At 37.7% G+C, this 14,409-nt stretch overlaps 1 protein-coding gene across 2 annotated transcripts in view; it reads left to right on the forward strand.

Annotated features, from left to right (window-relative positions):
• The window catches only part of LOC116545583 (MICOS complex subunit MIC27), a 57,642-nt gene that overhangs the window by 18,643 nt on the left and 24,590 nt on the right, over positions 1-14,409 (forward strand). The gene's annotated exons all lie outside the window — the stretch shown is intronic.

The following is a 14,409-nucleotide window of genomic DNA, read 5'->3' on the forward strand; positions in this document are numbered from 1 at the left end:
ATATACTAACAAATAGTGAACTATCCAGAAATAAATCAAGAAAATTATTTCATTTAAAATAGCTACTACAAAAAATACTTAGAAATAAATTTAGCCAAGTAAGTGAAATATCGGTACACTGAAAACTTTAGAACACTGATGAAATGGAAGACAGAAACAAATTGAAAGCTATCCCATTTTTATGAAATTGAGATAACTCATATTATTAAAATGTTCATACTACCCAAAACAATCAACATATTCAGTACAATCCCTATCAAAATTTCAGTGACACTTTCCCCAGAAATAAAAACAATCCTGAAATCCATATGCAATTAGAAGAGACTCCGAACGGCCAGAATAATATTGGCAAAAAGAAGAAAGACAGAGTCATCACATTACTCGATTTGAAAATCTATTCCAGTGCTATAGTAATAAAAAAGCTTGGCACTGGCATAAATATATATACACAGATGAAGGGAATAGTGGAGTCCAGAAGCAAATCCACATATTTATGGTCAATTGATTTTTGACCATAAATGTTGGCAAAGGTGAAAATAACATATATTGGGGAAAAGATACCCTCTTCAATAGATGGTACTGGGAAACTGGATTTACACAGGCAGAAAAATGAAACAAGCCTCCTATTTGTCACCATATATAAGAATCAACTTGAAATTGATTAAATACTTGAAATTTTAAGACTTGAAACTGTAAGACCTGAAACTATAAAACTACTGGAAGAAAACATAGGGATAACACTTTAGGACGTTGGTCTAGGCAAAGATTTGAATGGGTAAGATTTCAAAAGCACAGGTGACAAATACAGAAATAGACAAATAGGTCTATATCAAACTACAAAGCTTCTGTACAGAAATGATCAACTGAAGAGAAAATCTTTTTTTTTTTTAAATGAAAAAAAAAAAATAAATGGAAAAAATAAAAAAAAAAAAAAACAAAAAAAAAAAAAAGAGAAAATCTTTTAAATTGGAGAAAATATCTGTAAACTATTCACCTGACAAGGGACCAATATCCAGACTCTAGGAACTAAACAAAATACTGTTACTACTGCTAGTACTATTACTGCTACTAATCTCATTAAAGAATGGGCAAAGAAAAAGGGAGCAGAGCAAGATGGCAGAATAGAAGGCTTTGCCAATCATCCCCTTTGCAAAGACATCAATTTAACAGCTATCTACACCGAAAAAAGCATCTTCATAACAATGAAAAATCAGCTGAGCATTAACAGTACCTGATTTTAAATTCATATCACCGAATAAGGCACTGAAGAGGTAGGACAAACAGTCTTGAATTACTGACACCACCTGCCCCCCATCCCTCTGCAGCAGTGGTGTGGTATGGAGAGTGTTTCTGTGCTCTAAGGAGACAGAGATGGCAGCAATTGTGAGGCATTGAACTCACTATTGCCCTACTATAACAGAAAGCAAAATGAGATGAAATTCAGCTGACACCCACCCATGGGGGGAGCATTTGAAACAGCCCTAGCCACAGAGGAATAACTAATCCCAGCCATCCAAACTTGAGTTCCCATAAGGCATGCCACCATAAGCTAAAGTATTTTGGGACCTTACATAAACTTGAAAGGCAGTCTAGGCCATGATGACTGCAACTACTAGAAATGTCCTAGTACTGAACTGGGCCCAGAGACAGTGGATTTCCTGAGGGGTGGGGGGCATGTAATATACTGAGATACCAGCTGGGGTGGCAGAGGGAGTGCTGGCATCACCTTTCCCCTAAGCACAAGCTGTATAGCTTATGGCTCAAAAAAAAAAAAAAAAAAAAAAAAGACCCCTCCCTTCTACTTGAGGAAAGGAGAGGGAAGACTGGGGAGGACTTAGTCTTGCATCTTGAATACCATCTCAGCCACAGCCAAATAGGGTACTTGTCAAAGTCATGAGGTCTCCTTTCCATAAACTCCTGGATGACATTTCTAGACATACCCTCATCCCAAAAGGAACACACTACCTTGAAGGAAAGGACCCAGTCCTCACAGGATTCATTACCTGCTACCTAAACAGCCCATGGGCCCTGAATAGCAATACCTAATACTACACTTATGACCTTGGGTGAGACGCTGAAACTTGCTGACCTCAGGTGAGACTCAGCACATTCCCAGCTGTGGTGGCTACATGGCAAGCTCCTGCCTGAGAAACGTGGATGGAAATTTAAATGGAACTTTGTCTTGTACCTTTTTGACCAGAGGGGGATAGAGCACCAAGCAGGTACTTGGGGTGCCTAATTCCAGGACTTGGCTCTTGGATGTTATTTTTTTATCTACTTTGGGCCAGAGGGGAGCCAGCTGTCCTGAAGGGTAAGTCCTAGGTCAGACAGCATTCACCACAGGCTGCTAGAAGAGCCTTTGGGCCTTACGGGAATACTGGTGGTAGTCAGACAATACTTTCCATGGGCATCAGGTGGCAGTGGCCACGGGGAGAGACTTCTCTGATTTTGGAAAGGGGTGATTTGATTTGGGAAGGACTGTGTCTTACACTTTGGGTGCCAGCTCAGCTGCAGTGCGATAAAACACTAGGTAGACTTCTAATGTCATTGACTCTAGTCTCTGGCTCTGGATGGCACCTCTGGACAAACCTGGGGCCTGAGGGAACTCACCACCCTGAAGGGAAGGACACAGGCCTGACTGGCTTTGCTACCTGCTGATTGTGGAGACCTAGGGCCTTGAGTGAACATAGGCCATAGTCAGGGATTGGCTGCAGCAGGCCTTCAGCAAGACCCAGTGCTGTGCCGGCTTCAGGTCTAACCTAACACAGTCATAGTGGTGGTGGCCACAGGGACACTTGTGTCACTCCGCCCCCAGCTCTATGTGGCTCAGAGAAGAGAGAGGGACTCCATTTGTTTTGGAAAAAGTCAGGGAAGAAAACAAGGGTCTCTGCCTGGTAATGCAAATAATTCTTCTGGATCTTTTCTAAGACCATCAAGGTAGTACCTCTATGAGGCTGCAAGAGCCATAGTGTTACTGGACTTAGGTGCCCCCAAAGTCGGTGCAGCATAGATCACAACACTCAAGTCCTTTCAAGTATCTGGAAAAGCTTCTCAAGAAGGATGAATGTTAACAAGCCCAGACAATGAAGACTACGATTAACAATGAAGAACATCTAGAAGCATCACCACCATCCAGTAAATAATTACCTCACCAAATGAACTAAATAACAACCAGGGACCAATCCTGAAAAAATAGAGATATATGACCTTTCAGATAAACAATTGAAAATAACTGTTTTAAGGAAACTCAAAGCCATTCAAGGTAACTCAGAGAAGAAATTCAGAATTGTCAGATAAATTTAACAAAGAGATTGAAATAATTTAAAAAATCAAGCAGAAATTCTGGAGCAGAAAATTGTAACTGGCATGCTAAAGAATGGATCAGAGTCTTAGAATTTATCAAACAGAAGATAGAATCAGTGAGCTTGAAGACAGGGTATTTGTAAACAGAGGAGACAAAAGAAAAAAAACGAAACATGCCTAAGGACCTAGAATATAGTATCAAAGGGCAAATCTAAGAGTTTTTGACATTAAAGAAGAGGTAGAGAAAGAGATAGGGTAGAAAGTTTATTTAAAGGAATAATAACAGTAAAATTCCTAAACCTAGAGTAAGGTATCTGTATCCAAGTACAAGAAGGTTATAGAACTCCAAGCAGATTTAACCCAAAGAAGGCTTCCTCAAGTTATTTAATGATGAAACTCCCAAAGATCAAGAATAAAAAAAAGCACCTAAAGGCAGCAAGAGAAAATAAGTCACATACAATGGAGCTTCATTATGTCTGGCAACAGACGTTTTAGTGGAAATCTTACCAGCAGAGAGTGACATAACATCCTTGAAGTACTGAAGGAAAAAACAAAACAAACAAAACATTTACCCTAGAATAGCATGCCAAGCAAAAATACCCTTTAAGCATGGAGAAATACTTTCCCAGAGAAACAAAATCTGAGGGATTTCGTCAACAACAGACCTGTCCTACAAGAAATGCTAAACAAAGTGCCTCAGTCAGAAAGAATATGATGCTAATGAGCAATAAGAAATCATCTGAAGGTACAAAACTTACTGGTAATAGTAAGTACACAGAAAACAGAGAATAACACTGTCACTGTGGTATATAAACTACTCTTACTCTAAGTAGAAATACTAAATGAACTAATCAAAAATAATAATTACAAGTTTTGAAGACCTAGATAATACAATAAGATAGAAACAACAAAGTTAAGGTGTGGGATAATGAAGTTAAGGCATAGAATGTTTACTGATTTACTTTTTGCTTGTCTGTTTATTGATGCAAACTGTGTTAAGTTGTTATCTGCTTAAAATTATGGGTTATAAGATAGCATTTGTAAGCCTCATGGTAACCTTAGCCAAAAAAAACACACCACATACAATGAATACACAAAAATAAAACATAAGAAGCTAAATGATCCCACTAGAGAAAATCACTTTTACTTAAAAGAAGACAGGAAGGAAAGAAGAGAAGACCATAAAGCAACCAGAAAACACAATTGCAGCAGTAAGTCCTTATTTGTCAATAATAACATTGAATGTAAATGGACTATACTCTCCAATCAAAAGTAATCAATTTGCTGATTGGATTAAAAACAAAAAACAAGACCGAGTGATCTGTTGCCTATCAGAAACACACATCACCTATAAAGACATGCATAGACTGAAAATAAAAGAATGGAAAGTCTTATTCCATGCCAATGGAAACCAAAAGAGAGTAGGAGTAACTATACTTATACCACACAAAATAGCTTTCAAAACAAAAATATAAGAAAGAGAATATCACTGCGTCCATCTGGATTTTCTCTTAGACAATTTCTATTGCCCATTTTTTTTTTCATTTTGTATGAGTCAAAACTTCCTGTTTATTTGCATGTTTTATATTTTTGTGTTGTAAATGGGATATATTCTACCAACTCTGGTTTCCGACAACACCCTTCATCCCACCCCAGTCTTCTTGTTGTTGTTTGTTCACTTATTTGTTTAGTGACTTTCTTGGACTTACTCTGTGATGTCTATTTGTAACATGATATGAAGTCTCAGATATCCCTGCCTAGATACTTTTTTTTTTCTGTTTTGATCTTTAGTCCTAGATTTCTAGGGATTGACCCTGCGTCAGCATGCTTAGTGATCAGTCAGTGGTTGGCCAGAGGTTGTCATTAAGCATTTTAAACCAGCAAGGTTTTTACCCTTTACTGTTGATTCTGTGTGTGGCTTGGAGACTGCTTTCACAGTTCAAGGAGCTTGAGGTTGCCTCATATTCAGCCAAAGACTAGATAATTGTTATTTTTCTCTTCAGGCATTCCTCAGAGCATGCAGCCTTGGGCATATGCCTAGTATTCTGGACCACTAGTGATGACTGGTTTTTATGGCATTCTCTTTGTCTTTTTTTTCTGATCTCCCCGATAATGGCTCTTGGCTTCTATTTGTATTATACCAAACTCTTAGTCTCCACTGATTGCTGTTAGTTCTGTTGTTTTTTAATAATAATCTGGAGCATAAATTGCCCTGCACTTTGATCCAGATAAAGTCTAATTTCTTAGCAATGTTAGGGTGTTGCCAGTTTTCAGGCTTGATCCAATTCTCCCCTGGGAAGAACCCTTGCCAAATCTAACTGGGATACACTTTTGCACCATATATTTGGGGGATATGTAGTATTCCACTTGGATGTTTTGACTACTAGACCAGCTCTTCAGTTACACAGAGCTATGAGGGAGTAGGAGATTGGACTTATCACCAGCAGCTGTCCTTTCTGAATCCTCTCTATGGGGCACAAGCTTTGGTTGAGAAAGCGTATCCCCCAGTTTTCACCATCTGCCAAATCCATCTGGAATATCTCTTTTAGCTAAGGGAACTGGGAAAGATGGGAGTTGCCATTCTGCAGGAGAGCTCTTTGGAATAGCTCTTTCAGAACAGAGCTCTGAATGGGTATGGGTACAAGCCATTGTTGTAAACTGGACTGGGTTATGCCATTTGTGTATTGATATAAAGAAATATCTGAGACTGGATAATTTATAAGCAAAAGAGATTTAATTGGCTCACGATTCTTTAGGCTTTACAGGATGCATAACAGCATCTGCTTCTGGGGAGGCCTCATGAAGCCTCCAATCATGGCAGACTACAAAAGCAGGAGCAAGCATCTCCCATGACAAGAGCAAGAGAGAGAGATAGAGAGTATGGGAGGTTCCACACAGTTTTAAATGACCAGGTCCTGCAACAGCTCACTCACTGTCATGAAGCCAACACCAAGTCATGAGGGATCTGCCCCCATAATGCAGACACCTCCCTCTAGGTCTCACGTTGGGCATTGGGGATTACAATTCAATGGGATATTTGGACAGGGACAAATATCCAAATTATGTCATTCCACCTCTGCTCCCTTCTAAATTTTATATCCTTCCCACATTGCAAAATACAATCATACCTTCCCAACAGTCCCCAAAAGTCTTAATTCCTCCAGTGTTAACTCAAAATTGCAAAGTCCAAAGTCTCATCTGAGACAAGGCAAGTCCTTTCCACCTATGAGCCTGTCAAATAAAAAAAAACAAGCTATTTACTTCTAATATACTATGTGGGTGTAGGCATTAGGTAAACATTCTCATTCCAAAAGGGAGAAATCAGCTAAAAGAAATGGGTTAAAGGCCCCATGCACGCTCAAAACCCAGCAGGGCAGTCATTAAATCTTAAAGCTCCAAAATAATCTCCTTTGGCTCTATATTCCATATCCAGGGCACACTGCTGCAAAGGGTGGGCTACCAAGGCCTTGGGCAGCTCTGCCCCTGTGCCTTTGCAGGGTTTATCCCCCAAGGCTGCTCTTGTGGATTGGCTTTGAATGGCTGTAGCTTTTCTAGGTGCAAAGTGCAAGCTGCTGGTAGATCTGCCATTCTGTGGTCCAGAGGTTGGTATCGCCTTTCTCAGAGCTCCACTAGGCAGTGCTCTATTGGAGACTCTGTGTGGGAGTTCCAACCCTTAGCACTACCACAGTAGAGGTTCTATGAGGGCTCCACCCCTGCAGCAGGCTTCTGCCTCAGTACCGAGGCTTTTTCATACATTGTCTGAAATCAGGAAAGTGGGTGCCTAGTGTTCATCACTCTTGTATTCTGCACATCTACAGGTTGAACACTACATGGAAGCCACCAAGGCTTATGTCTTGCATTCTCCAAAGTGGTAGCCTGAACTCTACCTGGCTGGGATGTGGGAAATAGTTTTCTGAGGCTGTGCAGGGCTGTAGAGCCCTGGGCCTGGCCTACAAAACCCTTCTATCCTCTTACATCCCTGAGCCTGTAATGGGAGGGGCTGCTACAAAGGTGTCTAAGGCCTTTTCCCCATTGTCTTGGATATTAGCACTTGGCTCCCTTTTAGTTATGCAGCTATCTCTAGCAGCTGGTTGCTCAGCAACCTGTTTGAGTTCCCCTCCTGAAAAAGCTTTTTCTTTGTCTGCCTCATGGCCAAGCTGCAAATATTTCAAACTTTTATGCTCTGCTTTCTGTTTATAATTTCTAACTAAGGCATTTATTTGTTCTTGCATTTCAGTGTAGGCTGTTATAAGCAGCCACATCACTTCTTGAATGCTTTGCCACTTAGAATTATTTTTCTGTCAGATACCCTAGGTCATCACTCTCAAGTTCAAACCTCCACAGATGCCTAGGGCATGGACACATTATAGCCAAGTTCTTTGCTAGGGCATAGCAAGGTGGACCTTCACTCCAATTCCCAAAATGTCTTCATTTCCATCTCAGACCTCAGCAGCCTAGAGTTCATTTTCCATATCACTGTCAGCATTTTGGTCAAAACCATTTAACCAGTCTCTAAGAAGTTCCAAACTTTCCCTCATCTTCCTATCTTCTGAGCCCTCTACACTTTTCCAGCCTCTGCCCATTATCTAATTGCAGAGCCACTTTCAAAATTTCAGGTATCTTTAAAGCAATGCCCCATTCCTGATAACAATTTTCTCTGTTAGGCCATTCTGGCATGGCTATAAGGAAATACCTGACACTGGGTAATTTATAAAGAAAAGAAATTTAATTGGCTCACAGTTTTGCAGGTTTTACAGGAAGCATGGTAGCATCTGCTTCTGTGAAGATTCTCAGGAAGCTTCCAATTATGGTGGAAAGTGAAGCTGGAGCAAGTGCCTCACATGGCAGAAGCAAGAGAAGTGGGGGTAGGGAAGAAGAGAGGAAGGGAGAAGGAAAGGGACCACAGACTTCTAAGCAACAAGATTTCATGAACCCACTGTCTTGAAGGCAGCACCAAGCCATGAGGGATCTGCCACCATGACCCAAACACCTCCGACCACTAACTCCTACTTCCATTATTGGGGATTAATATTCAACATGTGATTTGGGCAGGGACAAATATCCAAACTACATCATGGACATTTTAGATAATATACTGAAGCAACTCTGGTTTCTGATAACACTCCACAACCCCACCTCAGGCTTGTTATTGGTGTTGCATATTTGTTCACTTACTTGTTTAGTGGCTTTCCTGGGCTAACTCTGTGATGTCTGTTTCCCATATAGGATGAAGTCTCAGATATCTGATATATATTCTCTGTACTAATGCTCTGTTAGATGAATAGTTTGGGTCAGGATTTTTCACCCACTCTGCCAATATCTGCCTTAATTAGTATATTTAAACAATTTACATGTAATTCCGTTATTGATATGTTAGGGTTTAAGTCGCCATAAATGCCATTGCCTCTCACTCTTCTTAGCAAGTTGTATACATTTTGTTGAATAAATGCATCTCAATTTATTGGGAATGATTTGATCAATATTCAGAGACTTTGCTAATTTTTAGTAGTTTGATAGATGTCTCCCTGAGGGAGAAGTTTCATCAAGCTCTTCATACTGCCATTCAAGAACCAAGTGAATGTTTCCAGTTTGGGCTGTTGCAAATACAGCTGATACAAATAATTGTATACAGGATTTTATGTGGATATAAAATTTTTTACTGGTATAAATGCCCAGAAGTATGATTGCTGAGTCCTGTGGTTTAGTTGTGTAGTTAGTTCTAATGTTTAGTTGTTTAAAAAAATGGTTCTTGGTGGATTGACACTTGTATAAATTTATAGCTGCTGTAACAGATTACCACAGTCTCAGTGGCCAAAACAATACAAATTTGTTTCCTCACAGTTCTGGGGGTCATATGTTTAAAACTCAAGGTGTTGGCAGGCATGTGTTCCTTCTGGGAGTTTTAGGAGAGAATCCATTTCTTTGCCTTTTTTAGTTCCTAGAGACCACCAGCATTGCTTGTCTCATAACTTCTTCTATTTTGAAAGCCAGTAATTGCTATGCAAATCCTAAACATTCTGCCTCACTATGATACTCCTCTTCTGTAATCAAATCTGTTTTTTTATTTTCATGATTTTTTAAGTTTTGTAGGTACATAGGATACATGAGATATTTTGATATAGGCACGAAATGTGAAAAACATACATTATGGATAGTGAGGTATCCATTCCCTCAAGCGTTTATTCTTTGAGTTACAAGCAGTTCAGTTGTTCTTTTAAGTTCTTATAAAATGAACAATTAAGTTATTATTGACTCTAGTCACACTGTTCTGCTATCAAATAGTAGATCTGATGGATTCTATTTTTTTTTTTTTTTGGTACCAATTATTCCCACGTCTTCCCTTACCCCATCACTATCCTTCTCCGCCTCTGATAATCATCCTTCTACTCCCTGTCTCCATGAATTCAATTGTTTTGATTTTTAGATCTCACAAATAAGTGAGAACATATGATATTTGTCTTTCTGTGCCTGGCTTATTTCACTTAACATAATGACTTCTGGTTTCATCCTTGTTAAAAATTATTGGATCTCATACTTTTATTGTGACCAAATAGTACTTCATTGTATATATGTACCACATTTTCTTTATTCATTGATCTGTTTGTGGACACTTAGGTTGTTTCCAAATCTTAGCTATTGTGAACAGTGCTTCAACAAACACGGAATGCAGATATCTGTTGGCTATACTGATTTCCTTTCTTTTGGGTATATATCCAGCAGTGGGATCGCTTGATCATATGGTAGCTGAATTTTTAGTTTGTTTAGGAACCTCCAAACTGTTCTCCACAGTAGTTGTACTAACTTATATTCCCAGCAACAATATACAAGGGTTCCCTTTTTTCCACATCTTTGACAGCATTTGTTACTGCCTGTCTTTTGGATATAAGCCACTTTAACTGGACTTACATGAGAATTGCCCTGCCCTATCATATAACAGTTGCATAACTTTGGGCAGATCACATAAACTATCTAAATCTGTTTTCTCATCTGAATAATTGAAATAAGAATTGTACTTGTTTCCCAGGGTTTTGTACTGAAAAACACTAAATAGGTAGTAGGTGATGTGCACAATACTATTCTTGGGCTATTTCAAATGTTCAATAATTGCTAGCTTCTGCTGTTAATCTGTTTTAGAAGAATACTTTTAGTCCCTGTACCTGGTTTAGTACAATATTTCTTCTGATCTTCAGATCTCAGTTTAATTCTCACTTCCTTCATGCCAGTGGACTAATAACCTGTTTCTCATCACAGTGAACATCAAAAGTCTCAAGCAATTATAATGGAAATTGGTTGTGTAGTATTACCAAATTTTTAATTAAAATTAATATATATAGCCGTATTTCTTCTGAGACCTATTTTGATTGCTTTTAGACAATGAATAGTTATTCATTATATTTTTCTTTTATTTAGAGGAAAAAAAAATCACAGGTCTAGAATTATTTATTAAGCAGATAAATATAAAATCTAAGTAAAAAACTATCAGAAGATACAAATAGCTAAGCTTCCCAAGAAGAAATAAGAAAACAGAGCATACCATTAACCCTAGAGAATTATCAGTATCCTTTAAAAAAAATCTATTATGTTCCTCTGTCCAGGAAGAGCACACATATAAACATGTAATAGGTAGTTTTGATGGTTTCATAGGTAAATTATTTCACATTGTCAAGGAATATCTAACTGTGAGCTGCTTGAGAGCATAGAAAAATTTTTACTTTTTTTAAAAAAGAGATCCATGAAATATTAATAAACGACTAAAGTTGCACAAAATAAAATAGACCAATTTGAAATAAATAGATGCAACTTTATGACATTTTTTATGACAAAAATAATCTTTAAGCCCATAGATTGTACATTATAAAATTGTTAATTTACTTGCATATGAAATTCTGTCCTCTCTTAATCATTCAAGCAGTAAGCTAGAAATTTGAATGTAAAGATTATTGCAGAGATTGTTTACTCTAAAAATGTCCTATGAAACAAAATAGTTTTCATGGCTTGAAAAAAGTTTTTTTGTGTTTTAAAAAAATTTTTTTAAGAATAATTCAAATAAAAGAAGGTAAAATTTCAGTAGAGTGGGAAGGAGAGTGCCACTTTCATTGGCCTTTTAGAAAAACCTAACTCATAAAGAGTGTAAATTAAAGCATAATAGAATCCCAAACCTTTGAGGATTGAGATGCTAAAGTCTTTATAGTTTGGTGGTGGTTTTACTCCTGTAGCATTTCCACAGGTTTTCTTTTTGATTTCAGCATTTTAGTCATTTGAAGTAGACTGCTTGCAATGTTAATATGGAAGGTTCAAATTGTACAGGTACATTTTTGTAGCTTTTGGTTACTGTAGTTGGATTACTTGTTCTTAAGTACCACTACTGTCTTTTCCAAGAGTTTTACAAGAAAATGTAGGCAGAGGTTTAAAATTTCCTTCTTCAGCAAAGTACCTGCTCTCCATGTACCAGTATAATAAATAATATCATGGCTCATATACTCAGGTATTCTCTGTAGATTTAATGATAGTTTATTCTCTTAGAGATGATTCACTCACTCATTAATTTCCAAAGAATATAAGTACTCTGATATATACAGATCCACTGTTAGGGACTGGTGATTACCCTAAAACAGGGCTCGCTTGTGTAAGACTTTTATGTTGCTTTTATGTTTTCTTTTTCCTATTTCAAAAAATGTACCATTATAGTATCTCTGTTAGAGCAGAAGATGGGTTTACTGGCACTTGTTATTGTCAGAAACTTTAATACCTTTGAGAAATAGTCCAGGAGACACAGGGATATGGTTTAGAAGTCAGCAAAGGGCAATTAACGTATGTTTTCTTGGGAAAGAGTGGCTGGACCTGTTCTATACGACCCAAAGGAGTAGAACTAGGACCAGTGAATATATGGATATGTGTTTCAGTTAAGTCTATTGAACTTTATCATAGAGCAGTAAAAAAAAAAAAAAAAAAAGAAAGGAATAAAATTTAAACAAAAAAATACAAAATATTAAGGAAACACAATGCTGGTTCTTTAATAAAATAAACACAATTGATAGACCATTTTGACAGAATTAGAAAAACAACCCTAGAATTCATATGGAACCAAAAAAGAGCTCGAATAGCCAAAGTAATCTGAAGCAAAAAAGGAAAAAAGAAACAAACAGAAAAAACAAATTTGAAGCAATTACATCATCAGACTTCAAATTATACTAACAAGGCTTTAGTTACAAACCAGCATGGTACGGGTATAAAAGTAGGCACATAGACCAATGGAAAAAGATAGAAGACTCAGAAATAAAGCCAAATACATACAGCCAACTGATCTTCAGCAAAGCATACAAAAGCATAAATTGGGGAAAAGACACCTTATTCTATAAATGCTGCTGATAAAACTGGCAAGCCACATGTAGAATAATGAAAATGGATCTCTGTCACTATATACAAACATCAACTCAAGATTGATCAAAGGCTTAAATATCTGGCTTGAAACTATAAAAATTCTGGAAGACAACATTGTTAAAACTCTTGTAGACATCAGACTAAGACCCCAAAAGCAAATGCAACAAAAACAAAAAGAAGAATAAATAAACAGTACCTGGCGGGGCATGTTGGCTCATGCCTGTAATCCCAGCACTTTGGGTGGCTGAGGCAGGTGGCTCACCTGAGATCAGGAGTTTGAGACCAGCCTGGTCAACATGACGAAATCCCATCTCTACTAAACATTCAAAAATTAGCCAGATGGGTTGGTGGGTGCTTATAATCCCAACTACTCAGGTGGCTGAGGCAAGAGAATTGCTTGAACCTGGAGGTGGAGGTTACACTGAGCTAAGACCACACCATTGCACTACAGCCTGGGTGACGGAATGCGAATCCATCTCAAAAAAAAAAAAAAAAAAATTAAAATTAATTAACGATACCTAATTAAACTGAAAAGCTTCTGCACAGCAAAAGAAATAATCAACAGACAACCCACAGAATGGAAGAAAATGTTTGCCAACTGTGCATTTGACAAAGGACTAGTATCCAGAATGTATAAGAAACACTTAAATCACCAAGAAAACCAGATAATCCCATCAAAAAGTGGGCAAAGTACATAAATAGACATTTCTCAAAAGATGTGCAGACGGCCATCAAACATATTAAAAAATTCTCAACATCACCAATCATCAGGAAGATGCAAATTAAAACCACAGTGAGATACCACCTTACTTTTGTAAGAATGACCATAATTAAGCTAAAAAACAATAACTATTTATGTGGATGTGGTGAAAATGGAACACTTTTACATTGCCATAGTGTAAATTAGTAGAGCCACTATAGAAAATAGTATGGGGATTCCTTAAAGAACTAAAAATGTGTCTATCTTTCTATCCAGCAATCCCACTACTGGGTGTCTACCCAAAGGTGAAGTCATGATATGAAAAAGACACATGCACGTACATGTTTATAGCAGCACAATTGACAATTGCAAAAATATGGAACCAACCTAAATGCCCATCAGCCACCAAGTAAATCAAGAAAATGTGGCATATATACACCATGGAATACTATTCAGCCACGAAAAGGAATGAAATAATGTCTTTTGTGGCATCTTGGATGGAGCTGGCAGTCATTATTCTAAGTGAAGTACAGGAGTGGAAAACCAAAAACCATATGTTCTCTCTTATAGTGGGAGCTAAGCTATGAGTACACAAAGGCATACAGAGTGGTATAATGGACTTTAGAGAGTCAGAATGGGGATGCTGGGAGGTGGGTTAGGGATTAAAAAAAAAAACAAACTGTACATTAGGCATAATGTACACTGCTCAGGTGACAGATGCACTAAAATCTCTACTACATAATTCATCCATGTGAAAAAAAACCACTTGTACCCCAAAAGCTATTGAATTAAAAATAAATGGGTAAATAAATAAATACAATAAAATGTTGTATTTTATATATACCATGGAGTACTACTCACCTATAAATAACAGTGAAATAATGTCTTTTGTAGCAACTTGGATGGGACTGGCAGCCATTCTTCTAAATGAAGTAACTCAGGAATGGAAAACCAAATACCCTCTGTTCTCACTTACAAGTGGGAGCTAAGCTATAGGTATGCAAAGACATACAGAATGGTGTAAT

This window comes from Sapajus apella, unplaced genomic scaffold, assembly GCF_009761245.1.
Source record: "Sapajus apella isolate SASKATOON/1434 unplaced genomic scaffold, GSC_monkey_1.0 scaffold293, whole genome shotgun sequence".
Lineage (NCBI taxonomy): Eukaryota > Metazoa > Chordata > Mammalia > Primates > Cebidae > Sapajus > Sapajus apella.